Genomic DNA, 27,332 nt, shown 5'->3' with positions numbered 1-27,332 from the left:
TCAAGTGTGTTTCTGAGAAAAGAGACATTCTATTTTGACTTGTCTATGATAATGAGCTCTTAACACTTACTATTCTCAGGGTTAGGTCTGAACATTTCACTGACCATACATTTCTGTTGTGGGGAACAATGGAATGTGTTTCTGTTATGATATGTCCTCTGACCATACCTAGAAGAGTTTCATTTCAACAATTAAAATGTCTAATCCTGTGTAGGAATCAACTCTGTGAACTCCATCCAGGCTAGAGCTCATACCTGCTTGAGGCTTGGAAGTCTGCAGTGTGGGCAGGGGCCTCATATCTTTTGCAAGATGTAATTTCTGACCCCCACCCCTGGGGTGGTGCCCAGGGCAAATGAAAAATGCACAGCTTGCCTGGCTGCAGGTGTCATTTTGGCATTGGAACTTCTAGGTGACTGTATGCTCTGCTGACTCTCTCATGGGTGATTTTGTGGATTATTTTGGAGAACTCTCAGGGCATCTTGTAATGCAGGATATGCATCCACACGCAGTCACTTTCAGTGCTTTGTTCTCTGGGCTTCTCAGCTACCTCTGCCACCTTCCTCTTCTAGTTCATTTTACCCCTCCTGATGGCCTTCTTGGGCAAAGTATCCTTCAAGTGGCTTCAGGCCAGTTGCCTCTGTGGATCCCATGCTTAGTCCCTGGGAAAAGTGCACACTGGAGAAATGAGCTGCTCCCATTGAAACTTCTCTCAGGGAATTCCCTGGTGGTCCAGTGGTTAGGAGTCAGTGCTTTCACTGCCATGGCCCTGGGTTCAATCCCTGGTTGGGGAACTAAGATCCCGCAAGCCACACAGTGTAACCAAATAAATAAATAAGAAACCTCTCTCTCTCCCTGGTCTCAGGTTTTTGAAGACACAGTCTCTTTCCTGTATAAGTCCTTTTCTCCCAGACTCCAGAAGACATATGCTATCCATGTGCTCTCCTTGGTGCCAAGCACCTCTCACTTGGCAAGAGATGGGGGAGATGAAACTTCTTTCTGCCACCATGGGATAGAGAGAAGCATCCCAGCATCCTCATGGGAATGCTCTCTCTCTCTCTCCATTTAGTTGTAGTCACTCATAGCCAAGGGAAGGGTGAAGGATTCCTGCTAGCAGAACTGATTTTAAAATCACTTAGTAAATTCAGCATTGGTGCTTTAGCACCTCGGTCTAAGTTATAAGGGTATTTGCCATTGTATTCTATTTTCTTCAGCTGGAACTAAGACAAAAGCAGTTCCAGCTTAACACCATATTACAGAAGCATATATATCTCTATCCATGTTTTTCTTTTACTCAGTCAAGATTATACCAAATATTACTGACCTTGTACCACTGAAATTCACCTCTAGAAAGCCCCTACTGAGTATTCCCTTCACTCCGAATCTAGTTGCTGTTTTTCTTGTCCTCATTGCTCAGGACTGTGTCTTACCATCTCTTGTCATAGTTCTGTCAACTTCTGACCTAGCACCATGTTGCTTGTGATACTCCTTCTTAACAGGTATACAAAGGTTTCTCATGTCACACAACTTACTGAATCTCAGGAGTTTTCTTTGCAGTCATACAAGGTGAAATGTTTGGGTGGTGGTGATGGTGGAAATGGTTGTACTGGTGGTGGAGATATTGGTGAAAGTGGTGGTGTTTGAAGTGTTTGTGGTTATAGAGGTAGGGGAGGTGGTAGAGGTGGCGGTGGTGTTGGTGGAAGTGGAGGTATTGGTGGAGGTGGCAGTGATGAAGGTGGTGGGCTTGGCAGAGGTGGAGGTAAAGGCAGTGGTGGTATTGAAGGTGGAGGTGAAACCTGTAAGGCTGCAGCAGAGTGAACACAAAAGAATCCTGAAGAAATCTTCTGTGCTCCAGGGTGCACCTCCACAGAGCACTGTCTCCACTGAGTATGCGCTCATAGTAAAACAGTGACAAACTGTAGCAGGAAATAAATTATATGAAGGAGAGTCAGTAGACACACAAATGGGAGAATTTGCATCCCAAGACCCAGATTTAAGACCTAAAAGAGACCTGGAGAGGACAGAATTGAGATCATGGAAAGAGAATATTGAAAAAAGAACTCACTTAGTCCTGAACAGAATGAATAAAGACAAATCCATACCTAGTTATACTGTAGTGGAATTTCCAAATTTCAAAAACAGAGGAAATCAGAAAAGCCACTGAGATACATGACAGATTGGTGAAAGGAGGCCGGCGGGCTTTCAAGGACTGTGGCTCCTAGAAGACCAGCAACTAGAGATTCAAGAAGAAAAATGGAATCAGATCTTACAAGTGCTGGGGGAAAACTAACTCCTGGGCACAAAAGATATTTTCAGGCACAGAGATTCTTCAAGTGTGAACACTAGACAAGGTCTCCATTTGAATATAAAAAATAACTATAGCTTGAACTTCAGCAAAAAAAAAAAAAAAAAAAAGAAATTCATCTGAAAGGAAGAGAGTGGAACACTGAAAATGATGAAGAAAGAGCTCCATGAACATGTTGGAAAATCCAAATATGTATTAATTAAAAATAATAACATTAAAAACTGATCTGGGTAGGTTTTTTGTTTTGTTTTGTTTTGTTTTTTTGGCATTGCAGTAAGCTTTTATTTGTGGCAATGTAAAACATTTATTAATACTGTACAAAAAGAGTATGTCAATATTTTGAGATAATATTAAAAATGTAGTTTATAGAGATGGGTCAATCTGATGAGTACAGAGAGGAAGAAATAATCTAGTATTTTCTAATTTCCAGCAGAGATTAATATTATTCCCAAAGACACATTCAACTTTTAATGTGATTCGCAGACAAAACTCATCATGAAAATTTTTAAGAAAGGTCATTACTTTCTTTTCCTCAAAAATGATTTGTGTGGAGACACTGTAATGCTTCCCTGTCCTTAAGTCTCTTTTGAGAATATTTATTGTATGAAACTACAGTAAGAAAAAAAAAAAAACCTGTCGAATGGAACAATGCTCATGTTCAAAAATTAGAAGAATTCTAAAGCTCTCCAAGTGGAAAACAATCTGAAATTGAATTATCCAAGGCACCATGGTTTTATTAATACTCATAAAATAAAAAAGGAGATTCCTTGAGAGAAATTCAAAATCAACATCTGTGGCAACTACTCACTAGCTTATATAAATAAATAAAATTAGTTGTATTTTGAAAAAATAGGAAGCATATAATGAAGTACCTGCTTTAAACTGATTCTTAAGTCAGACGACTTTTCTAGCTAGGTGAAAAAAATAGTGAAAGGAAATATCCAGTTTATTTTTGATAAAAGATTAATCTAGTGTCTCTTTATGAAATTGTTATTATTTATTACAGAAAGGTTAATATTTGTGACTTCTCTATTCAGCAATGTGGTTGAAGAGTAAAATTACTTTGCTGCAGATTTCGGTTATTTGCATTTATTTTTTAAAAGGTGGTAAAACTAAAATATTAGGAAACGATAAATATAGGACTTTATAGGGAACAAATTCTGAGAGTCCTATATTCTATGGGGCCAGAAAAGAGATCTCTATTAGCTTTCAACTGTGTTAAACAACCATGTTAAACAGCTAAAAATAATCTCTCAAAGAATACAAATGGGATATATAACTTCCAAACCAGTTGGAATAACATGGGAACAAAGAAAAGTTATTAATAAAATGGAAAACGGGGAAGGAGATGGGCAAGGAAGCCAAGAAGATGCTGGTGAGTAAACACGTAAGTGAGATGGCGGCAATCACTCCAGGTGGGCAGTGGCAAGGTCAGGTGTGGGCTGGGGGAGGCTGTCTCCTACAGCACCTGGGTGAACCCCAGTTCAGCTTGACATGGTGGTCCTGGAGCCTCACAGGAGGGGCAGGAAGGAGAGGCCCGGGAGACACAGCAACGAGTAGATTCATTGGCCCACCATGTTGGGTTTGACTCATGTCTCCATTTAACACAACCATCCTTTCTTCCAGCTCTTGTCCTTATTTCCAAACCAGCACATTGTCTCTGGACATCCCTGCAGGCCCCTCAGGGTCTGGTCTATTGCTGGGTCCACAATCAGCTTAGACTGATGGATAATCAAGCCAGTCTGACCTGAGAGAGCATGGTACATTTTCCATTTTTCAGAGGAGATGAGCCACACACAGTATAAATTTACTGTCTATTCTCTGCTCATCTGTGCTTCCTGGGGGGTTGCACCACCCTTGAAGTTTCAGAAATAAATGTATGCTAAATGTGGATGAAAAGCAAAGAACTATAGGATGAAAAGCAAAGAACTTTGGTGCTTGTGAGAGAAATGGATTCCTTTCTGCTCACTTTTTCAAGTAGTTATAGAATTAAACATTTCTTTTAAGCACATGAACTCTATAACCCACATAAGGCACAGCCTGTTCCTATTTTAGGATGCTATTTGAAATCTATTCCATCAAAGGATAAACCTTTTGCTTCCTTGCTGGGTCCATTTCATCTTATCTATTTGTTTCTTTCTTTTGAAAAGAGTCAAAGCAGAGGCTGGAATAAGCACCTCTCTGCCTGACCCTCTTTTCTTACATTGCAAAAGATCCTTCTTTTTCTTGCCAACCTGGAGTGAGAAGAAAAGAAACTCGGTCCTTCAGTGGAAAGAGGCTAGACTACTGGGGAGAACCCTGAGCTGGATTTAAAGAGACAGTCTTGACAAACCTCTGTAGGTTCTGAGTGATCCATTGAAGTGACTGAGGGCACACAGTATTGGGGCATGTGGTATTTATGCCCTGGAGGGGTCTCTATATGTCAGCTCCCCTTCAGCATTTCAATATGAGCCCCACTAGCCTTCCCTCTGCCCCTGCCTGACAGCAGGACTCAGCCATTTGTTCTTTCCCCACATACAACACACAAGCTTCTCCCTCATAAACCTTAAATGTCTTTCTTGCAGGCCCTTTTTCCTTCCCTTCCCTTCCTTTCCCTCCCCTTTCCGCCCTCCCTCCCTTCCTTCTCTCTCTCCTTTCTTTAAATTGTATTTTATTGTGGTAATATGGGATTTCCCTTTTAACGCATTTTCCACCGTGCAATGCAGTGTCATTGTCTCAGGCATGATGCTGCACAGCCCATCTCCAGAACTCAATCATCCTGCTTGGCTGAAACTTTATGTCTCTTGGTTAGTGACTCCCCATTCCCCGCCACCCCCCAAGCCCTGGCAGCCACCATTCCACCCTTCGATTCTATGAATTTGACTACTTTAGATCCCTCATGTAACTGGAATATATAGCATTTGTCCTTCTGTAACTGGCTTATTTCACTGAGCATAATGTCCTCAAGGTTCATCCATGTGGTCACATATTGCAAAATTTCCTTCTTTTTTAAGACTAGATAATATTCCATGTAAGTATATACCACATTTTCTTTATCCACCCATCTGCTGTGATTCAGCAATCCCACTTCTGGGTATTTATCCTCTTCTTTTTCTCTGTTAAGCACATTTTCAAAACGTCTTCACTTTTTTTTCCATAAGAAATGCCACGTACATTAAAAAAAAATTCTTGTTTAGTTTAGTATTATGACTGTTTTTTGAGCTCCTACTACATGTCTTTACAATGCAGCCTCAGCTGGGAGTTGGTGAGGAACACAGCACCCGGCCAGCCCACCCTGACCAAGTCTGCATTTTCACATTCATTTCATTGAATCTGCCTCTAAGAAAGAAATCCCCCAGATGTAAAATAGCTGGCTGCTGCCCATTAAGCTACCACTGCTTTCTCTTAGTCTTTATTTTTAAAGGGACCTAGAGATTCCTGAACTGTTTTCTTTTTGATTTGTGGTCTTGCTTCTGGCTATTAGGAAGGAGCTGGCAGTAGGCACTTTGCTCACATATTGGCCAATTAGTTCCCCATCCTCCACATTATGCTCCTAATTTCCCTAAGGCAATCATACCATTAGCCTCCACACAGTCAACAAAAAATGACGCCAGGCCATTGGATAGACAGGGTGAGCAGGAAACACCTCTCCACAGGGCTGTCGTCATTTCCCTGCAGAAAACAGTGTCAACATATTTACAGAGCTAGCTGTGCATTACAAAGTGCATCTGCTGACTTGAGTCTACGATATCCTTTTATCCTTTTTGAAATCTACTGGATAATCAGAGCATGCAATGTATATTAGACAGGACTTTTTTCCTTTTGGACTAGACTGCTTAAAGAAAATTTGCCAGCTCCATTGCTGGCAAAAAAACCCCACATTTTTCTCTATGTAGGTCCCAGATGATACAGTCCCCAATTCTCTCCTGAGCACCAAAAATAGAACAAGCTGAGCCAAGATAAGCAGATGTCTTACCTCCAAATCCCAAACAAGGTATTTAAGCCCTGGATACAGCAAATGGTGTGATGGCTGGAGTATCACCCCTGTCAGATTCTTTCTTTATAGAACTGGGCAGGGGACAAGGTACCCCTTATTGCATGTGATATATGCACGACTTAAATACTGTTTTTGAATTTAAATGTTTGCCATTAAATTATTTTGCAAATGGGGAGCTTATTATTAAAATAAATCTTATGATAAGATCTCTTTATAAAGCAATACATCTTTTATGTTTATTTGACTGTAAAATCCATACAAGAGTCTTACAGGAAGTGTCAAAAATGATAAAAATTAATCATCTGCCATCTCCTAACTCAAATGTGACTCATTTCAATTATGCTTTTTTCTAACTTTTGTGTATTAGATGTATATGTTTTACTTAATTGAAATGACAGAATCGATTAGCATCAGGTTTTTCTTTTCCCCCAAAGTACTTCATTATACCTTAAGTAGTATCCACTTTTTTACTATTATACATTGAACTTGTTTATAGTTTGTTACCATGGTAGTAAATGTGGTGAATGTTTTAAGCCCCCCAAACCCCGCCCCCACCTGTAATTAGCTCACAGCAGAAGCAATGGTTTCAGCATGGTCATTTCATGAATATACTAAGACCGCTCAGTGGGGCACCAAGATGATACATAGAAAACACTTGGCTGCAAATGAAAAGACCTCCCCATCCTTTTTATGTCTTCTGTAGAATAAGTTTCTTAAATTCCCAGGAGCAGTATGCTAGGCCAGATAATTCCTTTATTATTACCAGTGTATCTCATGTCCTATCTGAATTTTTTATATTTTTTATATTTTGAGTTTGTTTCAATGGAGCCAACCACTGTGGCATAATGTTTCCTAGTTCCTGTATGCCTTCCTCTGGTTCATAAGAATGGCCTCTCGTGAACCTTTCCATTTTGTATCTTCTACGTGGAACGTGCATCAGTCAGGTAATTTCTACAGAGAAGGGTTTTTAGAAACCAGTGTGGCAAACACTGTGCACTTATTATTTTGTTGGTAAATTGAGGTGTAAGTGCTGACTTCCTGCCTTATAGGATCCCAAAGCAGAAAAAAAAAAATCCAAACTCTTACATTTGCCATTGGGAGTTAGTGTGCTGGGGGCACTTCAACCTGACTTCCTACAGAGGTGAGCCAATTAAAAACAGAAAGACAAGACCCTGGATCTTCTTATAAGGTAGTCATTTGCTGGAGGCTCTGAAGTGAGGCATCCACACTCTTCTGTCTGTCAGGCAGGTTTGAGCTGCTTTCATCTAATTTGAATCCTTGGGGAAACTGTGCCTTCCTGGGACAAATATATGCCTGGGTCTCAGGCAGTAAACTTCTTGTGGGGGTGGCTCTGAGTATCTTGCCTCTGTTCCTCATTAAGTAGAAGTTGTGTGTGTGTGATATAACACACTTGGAGAAAAGCACACACAAAATAAATGTAGGATTCAGCAAAAGTTTGTAAGGAGCACCTAAAATCCGAAAATAGAATACTTCCATGACATCCCCAAACCTCCTCCCCCTACACTCCCTCCATTGGAAAAGACACTATATTAGTTTTCTGTTGCTGTTGTCACAAATTATCACAAACTCAGTGGCTTGAAACAGCACAAATTTGTTATCTTATAGTTACGGAGGTCAGAAGTCCTAAAATCAAGGTGTTGGCAGAACAGCCTTCCTGTCTGGAGGCTCTAAGGGAGAATCTATTTCTTGCCTGTTCCAACTTCTAGAGGACACCTGCATTCCTTGGATCATGGCCTCTTCTTCATTTTTAAAGCCATTGTTATGGCCAGTTGAGTATTTCTCTTAGGACATCATTCTGACCTTGCTTCTGTTGGTACCTCTCTGATTCTGACTCTCCTTTCACTTTTTAAGGATCCTTGTGATTATATAGGGCTTGTGGGATAATTCAGGACAATCTCCCCACCTCAAGTTCCTTAACCTTAATCACATCTGCAGTGTCCCTTTTGCCATGTTTATAAAATCACAGGTGTTAGAACATTAGGGCATGGACATCTTTGGGGAGCCATGGTTCTGCCAACCACCTTAACACTATCCTAACTTTTTGCATTATAGTTTGTGTTGCCTGAAATTACACTGTATGTTCTTTTTGTGTGTGTGCCTGCCTTTTTTTCTCAACGTGGTGTGAGATTCATTCTGTAATTCTAGTTCATTGATTCCTTACTGTAATATTCTACTGTGTGAATACACCACAGTTTATGTATATACTTTAAGTGGATGGATATTTGGGTTGTGCCCAGTTCTGTGCTTTTATATATGCTGCACCTTCTTGAGCCTGTGTCTTGGTGTTTCTATGAGTGGCATTGTTGGGTGAGAGAAAACACCACAACTGATGTGAACATACACCCTGATTTGCCTGGGAGTGTCCTGATTTATGCCTGCTGTCCTAGTGTCCTATCCAGTTAGAGACTCCCTTCGCTCTCCAAAATATGGTCACCCTAGTCATAGTGAATGCTTATTTTCAACTCCAAGAAATAATGCCAGATAGTTTCCAATCTGACTGTAATTTATGCTCCACATCCTCACCAACACTTATGATCAACCATCTTTCAAAATGCAAAATGAATTTGCATTTCCCTGATTACTGATAGGGTTGAGAAACTTTTCATATACTTACTGTCCATTTGGAACAATAAATCTTTCAGGAAATCCCTGTTTGAATCACTTTCCCATTTTTCAATTGACTCATCTATCTTTTTCTTATTGATTTGTTAGGAATGCTTTTCATATTCTGGGTATGAGTCTTTTGTTGTTTACATGAATTGCAAATATCTTCTCTCAGTCTATGGTTTGCTTTTTCACTCTTAATTTGAATGTATTTTGAATTATCAATCTTTTCCTATATAATTAGCCCATTTTGTGTCCTATTTAGGAAATCTTTCCCTGCCCAAAAGGTCATGAAAATATCTTCCTTTATTACTTTCTTGATGATTTATTGTTTTGCCTTTTCTACGTAGGTCTACAATATACTGCAACTTGATTTTTGTGTAAAGTGGCTGACTTGAATTTTTTTCTTCAAAAGGATATATAGTTGACTCAGCACCATTTATCTAAAATACTATCCTTTTTTTTTCATTGTTTGCTGTACCAAGTTTTCAAAAATCAAGTGTTAAAATATGCATTGGTTTGTTTCTAGGCTTTCTATTCTGCTTCATTAGTCTGTCTATCTCTGGAACAAGATCATTCTGCCTTAACTACTGCAGCTATATAGTAAATTATGAAATGTGCAAAAGGAAATCCTCCCTCATTGTTTTAAGAGTGTGCTACCATGCACTCCAATGTTCATTGCAGCACTATTTACAATAGCCAGGTCATGGAAGCAACCTAAATGCCCATTGACAGACGAATGGATAAAGAAGTTGTGGTACATATATACAATGGAATATTACTCAGCCATAAAAAGGAACGAAATTGAGTCATTTGTTGAGATGTGGATGGATCTAGAGACTGTCATACAGAGTGAAGTAAGTCAGAAAGAGAAAAACAAATATCGTATATTAACGCATGTATGTGGCACCTAGAAAAATGGTACAGATGAACCGGTTTGCAGGGCAGAAGTTGAGACACAGATGTAGAGAACAAACGTATGGACACCAAGGGAGGAAAACTGCAGTGGAGTGGGGATGGTGGTATGCTGAATTGGACGATTGGGATTGACATGTATACACTGATGTGTATAAAATTGATGACTAATAAGAACCTGCAGTATAAAAAAACAAACAAAAAAACACAAACAAACAGAAAATAAAGAGTGTGCTACCTGTTCTTGGCTCTTTGCATTTCCATTTAGATTTCAGAATTATATTATTAATGACCGTCACAAAATTTGCTGGGGTTTTTATTGAGATTTCATAAATCATTTTAGGAAGAACTTACATTTTTAACAGTATTTTATTTTTCAATATGAGATTGTTTTGAAATAAAGGAGAAAATGTCAATAATATCTAAAATACCACAATTCTAAATCACTAAAAGAGACCCTTACTTTACACATAGATCCATGGGTACCATGGTATTGGTATCTGAAGCTGGGAAGTCTGGCTTAAGAGTGGCTTTCCTGAGCCATTTACACAGCATTGCCTTTAACATTTTTCTTAAACAAATTAAGATTTATTTTTTTCTGAATGAAAAAGGAATCTGGAAGTAGGCAGCTGCTGGCAGTGGTTCAGAATTTCCAGGTCACAGTTTGTATCTCTGTCATTATCTTAGTCTTTCTCTCATGTTCACAAGATGGTTGCCAGGCTTCATGCCATCTGCATGGCAGGCAGGACAAAGTGAGGGAAAGGGTGGTACCAGCAATGTCTGTTTTGTTAATAGGGATGGTTTCCCCCCCACACACACTACCTGCAACAGGCAAACATGTCCCTCTACCAGAAAAGTTGCTCTTCTGTAGTACTGGTGAAGGAGGGAGACTGTAGAAGGGAGGTGATGTACTTGAGCATCTCCACAGAGTCGGTCTCAACTTCCAAGACTTGTGCCAGGTCTCTGGCAGGCACCGCAACAAAACCTCACATTAGAATGGACTATAACTTGGTGATCGCTGAAAACTACCATTTCCTTTTAGTTCTTCTCAAAAATTTCAAGTCTCTTACTATAAGTGAAAAGTTTGAAGTTTCTTGGTTCTTTATTTAAATTAAACTTAATTTGATTCATCAGAAATTTGCATTGGGAAATTTGCTCTGACACTCCAAAAGCAGAGAACTTCTTGTGTTTATCTCTGTAACTCCCCACAGAAATAAGCGCAGCAGAGTCCTAGACAGAAGATCAGTAAACATTTATTGATTTCAATTGAATTTATGTAAAAGTAGGGCAAAGAAATGATGTCTTTGATACAGACATTGGATAAAGATGGACAATGAAAACATAAAATCATTTATATTAAGTGACAAACAAAATGTAGATCGATTACCTGAGCTTTGAAAACTATCTCAGGATTAAAGTTTTCACAAAGTATAAAGTTTCTTTATGCTGGTCATCAGCATAGTACCTCCCATCTTTTCTCCCCACCTCTCCTTTTAATCAAGAATTTGGTCTCGTGAGTATCTGTGACCCAGTCAGAAGCAACTACTTCAAAGAATGAATCTTCTTCCCTCCACAGAAGAGAGTATAAAAATGCAGGACTGGAGTGCGGCTGTTCACATGGGGTTTTCAACATGCTTTTCACATCAACTTATGGAGCACAAGGATAATTTAGATTGCATGTTCCACAAGGACAGAGAGGAGGAGTCTTTGCCTGGTGGTAACATGAAGTCAGGGTGATATCTCAAAATCCTCTGAGTTTTTTCATGAAGTGGATAATTGATGGTGGTGATTTTAAACTCAGCATGACTTTGTGATGAGGAGAGAGAGTTGATCAATTTTACAAAGGAAAGGAGGGAAAGAAGGAAGGAAAGAAGGAAGGAAGGAAGGAAGGAAGGAAGGAAGGAAGGAAGGAAGGAAGGAAGAAAGAAAGGAAAAGAAAAGGGGAAAAAAACCATGGCTTAGAATTGAGGACTCTTGACCTCCTTTTCTACTTTCATCACTAACTGTACAAACTTTAGGTAGACTCTTCCATCTCACAATGCCTGAGTTGAAGTAGGAACAAGAGTGCTTCTTTCTGAATTTATTCTAAGGGGGCAGTGTTCTGAACTACTTGAAGGATACAGATTGATTGTCTGACTGATTGACTGCATATCCCTATTGCCTTTGTTTTGTGTCCCTCTAGTTTAGCCAGATCCTCAGATCTGTTCTTCATCTGCAGGCTGTATTGCTTTATCAAAGATGGCCTATTTCTAAGATCTGGGCTATGAGCCAAGGTTTGGTAAAATGTAACTCAAGAGGAAAGAGTCTCATTCCTACTCGCTGTTTTGTTTGGGTCTGGCTGTAAGTGGCAGATAAGGCAAAGAGGACACATTTATCTGCTATGTTGCTAGCCTTTGAAATAGAGCTAACAAGGGACCCTAGTCTGCTCATGAGCCAATGGGACAGTCCCATTACCCAGTCACCCACTGGTTTCTCCCTAAACCTGCTCCCTGATTTTTTATTTTCCCCTGGCCCCCTATCAGATTTCAACTTCTCATCCTTCAAGCCAGTATTTATCCAGTTTTTACATTTCCTCTCCTCTTCCCATCTATCTTTCCAGTTTAGTGTCCCTCCCTTTCCCTGTTTCTGGTCTTCTTTCCCTTCCCCTCCTTCCTCATGGTCCTTCCCCTTGATTCTCTATTCTTCTCATTTGCTCTTTGATCTTTCTCTGTTTTTGTGCGTTAGAGCTGCTAGTATCATTCGTGGACCTTAAAGGAAATGTGGAATCTCAGAATCATCAGAGACCTCTGGAGACAGTTAAATCAGCCTCTACCTGGTGCTTGGGGACAAGAACCAAAAGATCATGAAGCCCAGACCAACGTCATGAAGACAGGCCACTGGAAGGATTATGATAATAAATCAAAGTTATGATTGTGGCCATGCATTTGTTTCATTAATTCCCCTTGCTAAATACTGATTGAGTCCTGCTTCTTCCAGACTCTACCAGGTGCTGGAATACAAATATGAAGATGTTACTTCTTCTGGAAGGACATTAAGTTTATTCTTATGGCCTTTCTCCCAGAGTTGCCCAATTAGTCTTCATGCTTTTTTTTTTTTTTAAACTTCTTTATTGCAGTATCATTGCTTTACAATGTTGTGTTAGTTTCTGTTGTATAACAAAGTGAATCAGCTATATGTATACATATATCCCCATATCCCTTCCCTCTTGCATCTCCCTCCCACCCTCCCTAACCCACCCCTCTAGGTGGTCACAAAGCACCGACCTGAACTCCCTGTGCTATGCAGCTGCTTCCCACTAGCTATCTATTTTACATTTGGTAGTGTATATACGTCCATGCCACTCTCTCACTTCGTCCCAGCTTACCCTTCCCCCTCCCCGTGTCCTCAACTCCATTCTCTACATCTGTGTCTTTATTCCTGTCCTGTCCCTAGAATCTTCAGAAGCATTTCTTTTTTTTAATAGATTCCATATATAAGTTTTAGTATATGGTATTTGTTTTTCTCTTTCTGACTTACTTCACTCTGTATGACAGAATCTAGGTCCATCCACCTCACTACAAATAACTCAATTTCGTTTCTTTTTATGGTTGAGTAATATCCCATTATATATATGTGCCACATCTTCTTTATCCATTCATCTGTCGATGGGCACTTAGGTTGCTTCCATGTCCTGGCTATTGTAAATACAGCTGCAATGAATATTGTGGTACATGACTCTTTTTGAATTATGGTTTTCCCAAGGTATATACCCAGTAGTGGGACTGCTGGGCCATATGGTAGTTCTCTTTTTAGTTTTTTAAGGAACTTCCATACTGTTCTCCATAGTGGCTGTATCAATTTACATTCCCACCAACAGTGCAAGAGGGTTCCCTTTTCTCCACACCCTCTCCAGCATTTATTGTTTGTAGACTTTTTTGACGATGGCCATTCTGACTGGTGTGAGGTGATACCTCATTGTAGTTTTGATTTGCAATTCTCTAATGATTAGTGATGTTGAGCATCCTTTCATGTGTTTGTTGGCAATCTGTATATCTTCTTTGGAGAAATGTCTATTTAGGTCTTCTGCCCATATTTGGATTGGGTTGTTTGTGTTTTTGATATTGAGCTGCATGAGCTGCTTGTATATTTTGGAGATTAATCCTTTGTCAGTTGCATCATTTGCAAATATTTTCTCCCATTCTGAGGGTTGTCTTTTTGTCTTGTTTTTGGTTTCCTTTGCTGTGCAAAAGCTTTTCAGTTTCATTAGGTACCATTGGTTTATTTTAGTTTTTACTTCCATTTCTCTAGGAGGTGGGTCAAATAATATCTTGCTGTGATTTATGTCAAAGAGTGTTCTTCCTATGTTTTCCTCTAAGATTTTTACAGCGTCTGGCCTTAAATTGAGGTCTTCAATCCATTTTGAGTTTATTTTTGTGTATGGTGTTAGGAACTGTTCTAATTTCATTCTTTTACATGTAGCTGTCCAGTTTTCCCAGCACCACTTATTGAAGAGGCTGCCTTTTCTCCACTGTATATTCTTGCATCCTTTATCAAAGAGAAGGTGGCCATATGTGTGTGGGTTTATCTCTGGGCTTTCTATCTTGTTCCATTGATCTATATCTCTGTTTTTGTACCAGTACCATACTGTCTTGATTACTGTAGCTTTGTAGTATAGTCTGAAGCCAGGGAGCCTGATTCCTCCAGCTCCGTTTTTCTTTCTCAAGAATGATTTGGCTATTCGGAGTCTTTGTGTTTGCATACAAATTGAGAATTTTTTCTTCTAATTCTGTGAAAAATGTCATTGGTAGTTTGTTAGGGATTGCATTGAATCTGTAGATTGCTTCAGGTAGGATAGTCACTCTCACAGTGTTGATTCTTCCAATCAGGAACATGGTATATCTCTCCATCTGTTTATATCATCTTTAATTTCTTTCATCAGTGTCTTATAGTTTTCTGCCTACAGGTCTTTTGTCTCCTTAGGTAGGTTTATTCCTAGGTATTTTATTTTTTTTTGTTGCAATGGTAAATGGCAATGTTTCCTTAATTTCTCTTTCAGTTTTTTCATCATTAGTGTATAGGAATGCAAGAGATTTCTGTGCATTAATTTTGTATCCTGCTACTTTACCAAATTCATTCATTAGCTCTAGTAGTTTTCTCGTAGCATCTTTAGGATTCTCTATGTATAGTATCATGTCATCTGCAAACAGTGACACTTTTACTTCTTCTTTTCAGATTTGGATTCCTTTATTTCTTTTTCTTCTCTGATTGCTGTGGCTAAAACTTCCAAAACTATGTTGAATAATAGTGGTGAGAGTGGGCAACCTTGTCTTCTTCCTGACCTTAAAGGAAATGGTTTCAGTTTTTCACCGTTGAGAACAATGTTGGCTGTGGGTTTGTCATATATGGCCTTTATCATGTTTAGTTAGGTTCCCTCTATGCCTACTTTCTGGAGAGTTTTAGAATAATAACAGTGAGAGTGGGCAACCTTGTCTTGTTACTGATCTTAGAGGAAATGGTTTCAGGTTTTCACCACTGAGAACGACATTGGCTGTGGGTTTGTCATATATGGCCTTTATTATGTTGAGGTAGATTCCCTCTATGCCTATGTTCTGGAGAGTTTTTATCATAAATGGGTGTTGAATTTTGTCAAAAACTTTTTCTGCATCTATTGAGATGATCATATGGTTTTTATCCTTCAATTTGTTAATATGGTGTATCACACTGATTGATTTGTGTATACTGAAGAATCCTTGCATTCCTGGGTTGAACCCCACTTGATCATGGTGTATGATCCTTTTAATGTGCCGTTGGATTCTGTTTGAAGTATTTTGTTGAGGATTTTTGCATCTATGTTCATCAGTGATATTGGCCTGTAGTTTTCTTTTTTGGTGACATCTTTGTCTGGTTTTGGCGTCAGGGTGATGGTGGTGTCATAGAATGAGTTTGAGTGTTCCTCCCTCTTCTATATTTTGGAAGAGTTTGAGAAGTATAGGTGTTAGCTCTTCTCTAAATGTTTGAGAGAATTCACCTGGGAAGCCATCTGGTCCTGGGCTTTTGTTTGTTGGAAGATTTTTAATCACAGTTTCAATTTCACCGCTTGTGATTGGTCTGTTTATATTTTCTATTTCCTTCTGGTTCAGTCTCGGAACTTTTCTAAGTTGTACTTTTCTAAGAATTTGTCCGTTTCTTCCATGGTGTCCATTTTATTGGCATATAGTTGCTTGTAGTAATCGCTCATGATGCTTTATATTTCTGCAGTGTCAGTTGTTACTTCTCCTTTTTCATTTCTAATACTGTTGATTTGAGTCTTCTCCCATTTTTTCTTGATGAGTCTGGCTAATGGTTTATCAACTTTGTTTATCTTCTCAAAGAACCAGCTTTTAGGTTTATTGATCTTTGCTATTGTTTCCTTCATTTCTTTTTCATTTATTTCTGATCTGATCTTTATGATTTTTTTCCTTCTGCTAACTTTGAGGGTTTCTTTTTTTCTTCTTTCTCTAATTGCTTTAAGTGTAAGGTTAGGTTGTTTGTTTGAGATTTTTCTTGTTTCTTCAGGTATGATTGTATTGCTATGAACTTCCCTCTTAGAACTGGTTTTGCTGCATTCCCATTGGTTTTGGGTCATCATGTTTTCATTGTCATTTGTTTCTAGGTATTCTTTAATTTCCTCTTTGATTTCTTCAGTGACATCTTGGTTATTTAGTAGCATATTGTTTAGCCTCCATGTGTTTGTATTTTTTAGTTTTTTTCTTGTAATTGATATCTAGTCTCATAGCATTGTGGTTGGAAAAGATACTTGATATGATTTCAATTTTCTCAAATTTATCAAGGCTTAATTTGTGACCCAAGATATGATCTATCCCGGAGGATGTTCCATGAGCACTTGAGAAGAAAGTGTGTTCTGTTATTTTTGGATGGAATGTCCTATAAATATCAATTAAGTTCATCTTGTTTCACGTGTCATTTAAAGCTTGTGTTTCCTTATTTATTTTCATTTTGGATGATCTGTCCATTGGTGAAAGTGGGGTGTTAAAGTCCCCTACTATTGTTATGTTGCTGTCAATTTCCCCTTTTATGGATGTTAGCATTTGCCTTAAGTATTGAGGTGCTCCTATGTTGGGTGCATAAGTATTTACAATTGTTATATCTTCTTCTTTGATTGACCCCTTGATCATTATGTAGTGTCTCTTGTAATAGTCTTTATTTTAAAGTCTATATTTTCTGATATGGGAATTGTTGCTCCAGCTTTCTTTTGATTTCCATTTGCATGGAATATCGTTTTCCATCCCCTCACTTTCGGTCTGTATGTGTCCCTAGCTCTGAAGTGGGTCTCTCATAGACAGCATATATATGGGTCTTGTTTTTGTATCCATTCAGCCAGTCTATGTCTTTTGGTTGGAGCATTTAATCCATTTACATTTAAGGTAGTTATCGATATGTATGTTCCTATTACCATTTTCTTCATTTTTTGGGGTTTGTTTTTGTAGGTCTTTTCCTTCTCTTGTGTTTCCTGCGTAGAGAAGTTCCTTTAGCATTTGTTGTAAAGCTGGTTTGGTGGTGCTGAATTCTCTTAGCTGTTGCTTGTCTCTAAAGTTTAGTTTCTCTGTCGAATCTGAATGAGATCCTTGCTGGGTAGAGTAATCTTGGTTGTAGGTTTTTCCCTTTCATCACTTTATAAATTTATTTATTTTTTATTTTAGGCTGTGTTGGGTCTTCATTGCTGCATGCGAGCTTTCTCTAGTTGCGGCGAGTGGTGCGGTGTGCAGGCTTCTCATTGTGGTGGCTTCTCTTGTTACAGAGCATGGGCTCTAGGCGTGCAGGCTTCAGTAGCTGTGGCACATGGGCTCTAGAGCGGAGGGTCAGTAGTTGTGGAACACGGGCTTAGTTGCTCCGTGACATGTGGGATCTGCCCGGACCAGGGATCAAACCCATGTTCCCTGCATTGGCAGGTGGATTCTTAACCACTGCGCCACCAGGGAAGCCCCCCTTTCATCAGTTTAAATATGTCCTGCCACTCCTTTCTGGTCTGCAGTGTTTCTGCTGAAAGATCAGCTGTTAACCTTATGGGGATTCTCTTGTAGGTTATTTGTTGCTTTTCCCTTGCTGCTTTTAATATTTTTTCTTTGTATTTAATTTATGATAGTTTGATTAATATGTGTCTTGGCGTGGTTCTCCTTGGATTTATCCTGTATGGGACTCTCTGTGCTTCCTGGACTTGATTGACTATTTCCTTTCCCATGTTTGGGAAGTTTTCAACTATGATCCCTTCAAACATTTTCTCAGATCGTTTCTTTTTCTCTTCTTCTTCTGGGACTCCTGTAATTCGAATGTTGGTGCTTTTAATGTTGTCCCAGACGTCTCTGAGACTGCCGTCAATTCTTTTCAATCTTTTTTCTTTATTCTTCTCTGCAGTAGTTATTTCCACTGTTTTATCTTCCAGGTCACTTATCCATTCTTCTGCCTCAGTTATTCTGCTATTGATTCCTTCTAGAGAATTTTTAATTTCATTTATTGTGTTGTTCATCATTGTTTGCTTGCTCTTTAGTTCTTCTAGGCCCTTGTTAAATATTTCTTGTATTTTCTCCATTCTATTTCCAAGATTTTGGATCATCTTTACTCTCATTACTCTGAATTCTTTTTCAGGTAAACTGACTATTTCCTCTTCATTTGTTTGGTGGTGGGTTTTAACCGTGCTCCTTCATTTGCTGCATATTTCTCTGTCTTCTCATTTTGCTTAACTTACTGTGTTTGGGGTTTCCTTTTTGCAGGCTGCAGCTTCATAGTTCCAATAGTTTTTGGTATCTGCCCCCATTGGGTAAGGTTGGTTCAGTGGCTTGTGTAGGCTTCCTGATGGAGGGGACTGGTGCCTGTGTTCTGGTGGGTGGGGCTGGGTCTTGTCTTTCTGGTGTGCAGGACCACATCTGGTGGTGTGTTTTGGGGTGTCTGCAAACTTAGTATGAGTTTAGGCAGGCTCTCTGCTAATGGGTGCGGTTGTGTTCCTGTCTTGCTGGTTGTTTGGCATGGCGTGTCCAGCACTGGAGATTGCTGGCTGTTGGGTGGAGGTGGGTCTTAGCATTGAGCCAGAGATCTCTGGGAGAGCTCTTGCTGATTGATATTATGTGGGACTGGGAGGTCTCTGGTGGTCCCATGTCCTGAACTCAGCTCTCCCACCTCAGAAGCTCAGGCCTGACACCTGGCCGGAACACAAAGACCCTGTCAGTGACACAGCTCAGAAGAAAAGGGAGAAAAAAACAAAGAAAGAAAAATTTTTAAAAATAATAAATAAATAAATTATTAAAATAAAAAATAAAACAAATAATAATTTTTAAAGAAGAAGAGAGCAACAAAACCAATAAACAAATCCACCAATGATAACAAGCGCTAAAAACTAAACTAAGATAAACATAAAAATCAGAAACAAATCAGTCGCAGACAGCAAACCCCAAGTTCTACAGTTGCTCCAAAGTCCACTGCCTCAATTATGGGATGATTCATTGTCTATTCAGGTATTCCACAGATGCAGGGTACATCAAGTTGATTGTGGGGATTTAATCCACTGCTCCTGAGGCTGCACAGACAAATTTCTCTTTCTCTTCTTTGTTCACACAGCTCCTGAGGTTCAGCTTTGGTTTTGGCCCCACCTCTGCGTGTAGGTCACCCTCAGGCATCTGTTTCCTGCCCAGACAGGAGGGGGTTAAAGCAGCATCTGATTAGGATTCTCTTGCTTATTCAGGCCCGGGGGAGGGAGGGGTACGGTACTTATAATTGGAATGCGGGGTTAGCCTGTGGCTGCAGAGGCCAGGATGATGTTGCAACAGCCTGAGGCATGCCATGTGTTCTCCCAGGAAGTTGTCCCTGGATATTGGGACCCTGGCAGTAGTGCGCTGCACAGGCTCCCGGGTGTGGGAGTGGTGTGGATAGTGACCTGTGCTTGTACACAGGATTCTTAGTGGCTGCAGCAGCAGCGGTAGCGTTTCATGCACGTCTCTGTGGTCCGAGCTGATAGCCGCAGCTCGCACCCATCTGTGGAGCTCATTTAGGCAGTGCTCTGCCTTCTGTGGGCAGATGGGGAAGGAATCCCCTCTCCTTGCACATCCCAAAACAATGGTCTCTTGCCTCAGGCAGGTCCACACTTCTTCCCGGACTCCCTCTCGGCTAGCTGTGGCACACTAGCCCCCTTCGGGCTGTTTTCACGCAGCCAACCCCAGTCCTCTCCCTGGGATCTGATCTCCGAGGCCCTAGCCTCAGCTCCCAGCCCCCACTCACCCTGGCAGGTGAGCAGACAAGCCTCTCAGGTTGGTGAGTGCTGGTCGGCACCTATCTGCTGTGTGGGAATCTTTCCACTTTGCCCTCTGCACCCCTGTTGTTGCACTCTCCTCCGTGGCTCCAAAGCTTCCCCCTTGCCCACACCCCCATCTCCACCAGTGAAGGGGCTTCCTAGTGTGTAGAAACATTTCCTCCTTCACAGCTCCCTCCCAGAGGTGCAGGTCCTGTCCCTATTCTTTTGTCTCTGTTTTTTCTTTTTTCTTTTGCCCTAACCAGGTATGTGGGTTTTTTCTTGCCTTTGGGGAAGTCTGAGGTCTTCTGCCAGTGTTCAGTAGGTGTTCTGTAGGAGTCGTTCCACATGTAGATGTATTTTTGATGTATTTGTGGGGAGGAAGGTGATCTCCACATCTTACTTCTCTGCCATCTTGAAGGTCTCCTCAATCCTCATATACTTTAAATAAACAAGGGCAATAGGTGTGGGATGTAGCATTGACACATACAGTCATTAAATGATTTTAGCAAATGCCCAGTAATTTGATCATTACCACAAGCAACAAGAAACAGTTCTAGGCCAAAAAGTTTACAATTAAATTAGAATAGAGAAGATCTGGATGGGATCCCAATTGAATTATATTCTCTCATAGGTGACCTGAGGCCACTTTCAGAAGTTTACACAGAATTCTTTAAATGACTTTTTATAATGAGGTAAGACTTTCCACAAGCCTTTAAATATACTCATATGATGCAACCTTTATCCGTCTTTTGAAATTTTTAGATAAGGTCTGAAGTAAGCCGGGACTCAGATGGCCCTGTTATCCTTTCAGAGAAAGTAACTATTCTTTCTTTTTTTAAAATTGAGGTATAGTTGATATACAATATTGCATTAGTTTCAGGTGTACAGCAAAGTGATTCAGATATATATATATTCTTTTTCAGATTCTTTTCCATTATAGGTTATTACAAGATATTGAATATAGTTCCCTGTGCTATACAGTAGGTCCTTGTTGCTCATCTATTTTATATATAGTAGTGTGTATAAGTTAATCCAAAATTCTTAATTTATTCCTCCCCCTCCCTTTCCCCTTTGGTAGCCATAAGTTTGTTTTCTGTCTGTGAGTTTATTTTTGTTTTGTAAATAAGTTTATTTATTTATTTATTTTTTAGATTCCACATATAAGTGATACATGATATTTGTCTTTCTCTGTCTGACTTACTTCACTTAGTATGATAATCTCTAGGTCTATCCATGTTGCTGCAAATGACATTATTTTATTCTTTTTATGGCTGAGTAATATTCCATCAGGTATAAGTACATCTTCTTTATCCATTAACATGTCAATGGACACTTAAGTTGCTTCCATGTCTTAGCTATTGTAAATAGTGTTGTTATGAACATTGGGGTGCATGTATCTTTTCAAATTAGAGTTTTCTCTGGATATATGCCCAGGAGTGGAATTGCAGGATCATATAGTAACTCTATTTTTAGTTTTTTTCAGGAAATCCATACTGTTCTCCAAAGTGGCTGCACCAATTTACATTCCCACCAACTGTGTAGGAGGCTTCCTTTTCAGAGAAAGTAACTTTTGAACAATTTAATTATTTTGTTGAACCACTTAAACAATAAATATTGTAACCCTATCAGGAACCTTCTGCATTTATCAAGGAATATGTCATATAGTACACTGTCAAGTTAATGAAATTTCCTGGCAAAATCAACACAGTTACTCTATGCAGTTATGCGTTTTGGTTTAGGATCCATAGAATTACTGATTTTGCTGGGAAATTGTATCCCAATCAATCCCCTTCAACTATAACCTCCAGGTTTCTGATGGTGCAAAGGATTAAAACTGCTTTTTAGGGACTTCCCTGGTGGGCCAGTGGTTGAGACTCCACACTTCCTGTGCAGGGGGCATGGGTTTGTTCTCTGGTCGGGGAACTAGGATCCCACATGCTATGCAACACAGCCCCAAACAAACAAACAAACAAACAAACCCTGCTTTTAAATGTACATACTTTGTGACAATATGAACATATTAAAAATTCTAGGGACATTTATATGATTTGCATCTCCTGAGAGTTTGTCACAGTGCCGGCTCATCTCAAGCAGGTGATTAATAAATGAGGATGGCTGACTCTACCTAGTGCATCAATTAACCAGATTGGATTATTTTCCAGTAGTGTTGATTAAATGCCCACCTGTGCACCACTCATCTGATTTTTCAGAACTCACTCTTCATGGGCCAATGAGTCACTGTCCTTCCTCCTACATGCTGCTGTTCTGTGGTTTCAGAGGGCATCTGCACATCCATGTGATGCTTCACTAGGAAAGAGAGGGCAGCCAAGAGAGGACAAAGTCGATAAAGAGAATAATGAATGGTACGGGAAAAAAGGCTGTATGTCAGTGAATAAGATACTAGCACTGTGCTGTAAAATTAAATGTTATTTGTTTAAAGTCTCCTGTGACAAGCACTTGGAAAATAGATCAGGAATGAAGAATTTAAAAGGATATCAAGACAAATCCCAACAGAACCCAGTAGCGTAGCTGTAGAATTGGAAAGAAAAATGAAGATGAGGACTTAAAGAAGTTAAGTCAGCAGAAAGGAATTAAAAGTGAGAAAAAGGAAATATAAGTCCTTAAATTAAAATGCTTTAATGAGAGGCTAAGTCCGAACAGTGATGTTTTACTTACTCTGTGACTCCTATTATAAACCAGCATAATGAATGTGCTTTCACTCACTCAGTTGTTTCAGCTTTGATGTATTATCTGTAGTATTCAGAACGTTCTATCAGATCCCACAGAAAATGAAGGAAAACACACTCTTCTTGTACTTTATTGAATCTCCAATATGGGGAGAGAGGGAGAAGAAGTGGTGGAGGAAGAGAAGAATAAAAATGAAAAGAGGCAAGAAACATTTAGCTAGTTTCTTTGCATGTTGTCACATTTGGTCCTCAGCCCAAACCCACGAGCTAACTGTGTTGTAGTTGGCATTATTGAGGTATAATTGACTGATATTAAACTGCACAAATTTAAATTGTACAACTTGATGAAGCTGATAAAACAATAAGCTCAATCTATATTATGAATATATCCATCCACAAAAATTTCTTCATGTTCCTTGGTAAACCCCTTTTTGCCTCTTCTAGCAACAATTTTCCCCATCCCCAGGCAACCTCATTTTCATGCTGTCATTGTAGATTTGCTTGTATTTTTTAGAAGTTTATGTAAACGTGATCATACTCTATGTATTTTTTTGGTCTGGTTTTTTAAATCAGCATAATTATTTTGAGATTTATCCATGTTGCTGTGTGCATCCATAGTTCATTTATCTTTATTGCAGAGTGATATTTTGTCATATGCATGAACCACAATTCTATTTATCTGTTCACCTCTTGATGGACATTTGGGTTGTTTCCAGTTTAGGGCTATTACAAATAAGTGTCTATGAATGTTTTTGCAATTTTTTTGTGTGAACATATGCTTTCATTCCTCTTGGGTAAATGCCTAGGAGTTGGATTGCTGAGTCATATGGTTGGGGAATATTGAAGTTTTTAAGAAATAGCCAAAATGTCTTCCAAAGTGGTCGTTTCATTTTTCATTCTAATCAGCAGTGTATGGAGAGTTGCTTCACAACCTTGCCAACACTTGCTATGATCAGACTCCTTCATTTTTGCTGTTCTAGTGAGTATGTAGTACTATCTCTGTGTGGTCTTTATTTGCATTTCCCTGTGACTTACTAGGTTGAACCTCCTTCCATGTGCTTATTGGCCGTTTGTGTATCTTCTTTGGTGAAGTGCTTGCTCAAATATTTTGCTCATTTTTAACTAGGATGTTTGTCTTTTCTTATTAAGTTATGAGAGTTCTTTATATATATTAAATAAAAGTTTTTTTGTTAGATATAGGTTTTGCAAAGACTTGGATGACCTTTTCATTTTTTAACTGTATCTTTGAAGAGCAAAATTAAAAAAAAATTTTTGAATAAGAACAACTTACTGATTTTTTTCTTTTACAGTTTGGACTTTTGCATTGTATCTAATAAATCTCAAATCCACAGTCACTAAAATATTCTCTTAGTTTTTCTTCAAGAAATGTTGTAGTTCAAGATCTTAAATTTAAGTCTAGTATCCATTTTGAGTTAATTTTTGTATATGGTGTAGTAAGGGTCAAGGTTCATTTTCATTTTGATGCCCATTTGTTCCAGCACCATTCGTTGGAAAGACTATCTTTTCCCTATTGAATTACCTTGGCATTTTTGATCAATCAATCTCAATAAGTTGATGATCTCATCTCTTGAATGATGGGATAGATGTACATTTCTGTATTTCTCCTATTAAGCACAGCTTAAAACTCGGGAAAGGGGACATGATAGTTAGTTACCTGGGTTTTATTTTTGCCTCATACACCCCAGACTAAAAACTGGAGAAGCTGGCAACCCAGAAATACCGACTGTCACAGGACAACAACCAAAAGCCCAAGAAAAGCTTGATTTCTAGACAAAGGATTAGAACCTTGCCAGACCAAAAACTTTTAGAAAATAAACACTTTACTGCAGTCATACAATACAGGAAAAAAAAGTGAGGCCCCACCCTTATCCTCACCAGCAAATATAGAATGAAGAGTCTAGACTTCCACATATGCATTCCAACTCCTCTTCCACGGTGGTGTCAGAGACGGCCAAGCAGAGATCCAGATCACCACTCCCCCACAGTGTCAGTGGAGACCATATAGGTGCCTAGATGTCCATCTTCATTCACCTGGTGCTGACGAGGCAACTCTACCCCTCCTCACGGGGGTGGCGTCAGAAACAGCCTAGATAAGAGTCAGAACTTTCACCACTGTTCAGTGGTATGAAGGCCACACCCACACATGGTTTCAGTGGAGGTCACAAGAGGGGCAGTAACAAGATGTTCCACTCCTTCCCAGCTAGGGACATACTAGTAGAAGCCTGTTTGGCATCTGGTACCCCCACAAATATCCTGTAGTAGAGGGGAGTCATTTCCTCAGGTGTCAGTGGAGGCCAAGTAATAAATCTGGATTTTGCTCGTTTCTGACAGTAATGAGGTAGCGTCGCTTCTTCCCCTGCTGGAGTGATGTCAAAGAAAGCTAATTAAAACAGAAAGTTTAAATAAGATCCACAGGTTCATAACATGATAACCAAAATATCGAAGTATCAATAAACAAATGACTTATTGTACCAAGAACCAGGAATATCCCAACAGCAGAATAAGGAGGAGACAGAAAAGAATCAGTGAACTTGGTGACAGAACAGAAGAAATTACCCAGTATGAACAACATAGGGGAAATAGATAGAAAAGATAAAAATAAATAGAACCTCATAGACATGTGAGACTATAAGAAAAAAAGTGTAATCTTCATGTCATTAGAGGTCCCAGAGAAAGAAGATAATGTAGGTGGAAGAATTAATGGCTGGAAAATTTCTAAACGGTAAAAACCATAAAGTTAGAGGTTCATTAAACAGAGACAACCTCAAACAGGATAAACTCAAATAAGTCCCTGCCAAGTCACATCATAGTCAGACAGTAGAAACTGAAAAACAAGGAAAAACTCTTGAAAGCAATCAGAGAGAAATGATGCATGCATATAGGGGAAAAACAATTCAAATTACAGAAGATTTCATTTCACATCAGAAACCATGGAGGCCAGGGGGAAGTGGCACACCATTTTTCCAGTACTAAAAGAAAAAAATTTTAAACCCACAATTCTATATCCAATGAAAATATTCTGAAATGAAGGGAAAATTATTCTCATATGCATGAAAGAAGCCATCTCCATAATATAAAGTTCAAGGTGAAGCAGCAGCAAGTTATCCAGAAGACCTAGCTAAGATAATTCATGAAGGTGGCTACACTAAACAACAGATTTTTCAATGTAGATGAAACAGCCTTCTATTGGAAGAAGATGTCATCTAGGACTTTCATAGTTAGAGAGGAGAAGTCAATGCCTGACTTCCAAGCTTCAAAGGACGGCTGACTAGAGTCTTGTTAGGGGCTAATGCAGCTGGTGGCTTTAAGTTGAAGCCAATGCTCATTTACCATTCTGAAAATCCTAGGGCCCTTAAGAATCATGCTAAGTCTACTCTGCTAACTCCACCTGTGCTCTCTAAATGGAACAACAAAGCCAGGATAACAGAACATCTGTTTACAACATGATTTACTGAATATTTTAAGCCCACTGCTGAGACCCACTGCTTAAGAAAAAAAGATCCCTTTCAAAATATCACTACTCATCAACAGTGCACCTAGTCACCCAAGAATGTTGATGGAGATATACAATGAGATGAATGTTGTTTTCATGCCTGCTAACACAACATCCATTCTGCAGCCCATGTGTCAAAAAGTAATTTCAATTTTCAAGTCTTATTGTTTGAGAAATACATTTCATAATGCTATAGCTGCCATAGATAGTGATACCTCTGATGGACCTAGGCAAAGTCAGTTGAAAACCTTCTAGAAGGACTCACCATTCTAAATGCCATTAAGAACATTTGTGATTCATTGGAAGAGGTCAAAATATCAACAGTAACAGGAGTTTGGAAGAAGTTGATTCCAGCCCTCATGGGAGACTTTGAGGGGTTCAAGACTTAAATGGAGGAAGTCATTGCAGATGTGGTGGAAATAGCAAGAGAACTAAAATTAGAAGTGGAGCCTGAAGATGTGACTGAATTGCTACAATCTAAAGATAAAACTTTAATGGATGAGGAGTTGCTTCTTATGAAAGAGAAACGAAAGTGGTTTCTTGAAATGGAATTTACTCCTGATGAGGATGCTGTGAAATCGATGAAATGACAACAAAGGATTTAGCATATTACCTAAACTTAGTTGATAAAGCAGCAGCAGACTTTGAGAGGATTGACTCCAATTTTGAAAGTTCTATTGTGGTAAAATGTTATCAAACAGCATGGCATGCTGCAAAGAAATCATTTGTGAAATGAAAAGTCAATCAATGCAGCAAACTTCACTGTTGTCTTATTTTAAGAAATTGTCACAGCCACCCAAACCTTCAGCCACCACCATCCTGATCAGTCTTCAGCCATCAACATTAATGCAAGATCCTCCACCAGCAAAAAGATTATGACTTGCTTAAGGCTCAGAGGATGGTTAATATTTTTTAGCTATAAAGTATTTTTAAATTAAGGTTTATACATTGTTTTGTTTTGTTTTTTTTTAAAAGAAAAGCACCATCTGTTTTTTTTTTTTTTAATTTATTTATTTATTTTTGGCTGTGTTGGGTCTTCGTTTCTGTGCGAGGGC

The 27,332-nt window shown here is 39.2% G+C and overlaps 1 pseudogene; it reads left to right on the top strand.

Annotated features, from left to right (window-relative positions):
* The first annotated feature begins 1,594 nt into the window (after positions 1-1,594).
* Positions 1,595-27,332, top strand: part of LOC132360075 (14-3-3 protein eta-like) — a 148,250-nt pseudogene continuing 122,512 nt past the window's right edge.

This window comes from Balaenoptera ricei, chromosome 2 (genome assembly GCF_028023285.1).
Source record: "Balaenoptera ricei isolate mBalRic1 chromosome 2, mBalRic1.hap2, whole genome shotgun sequence".
Lineage (NCBI taxonomy): Eukaryota > Metazoa > Chordata > Mammalia > Artiodactyla > Balaenopteridae > Balaenoptera > Balaenoptera ricei.
Note: the sequence above shows the minus strand (reverse complement) of the source record. Positions and strands in the feature narration are given on the sequence as shown.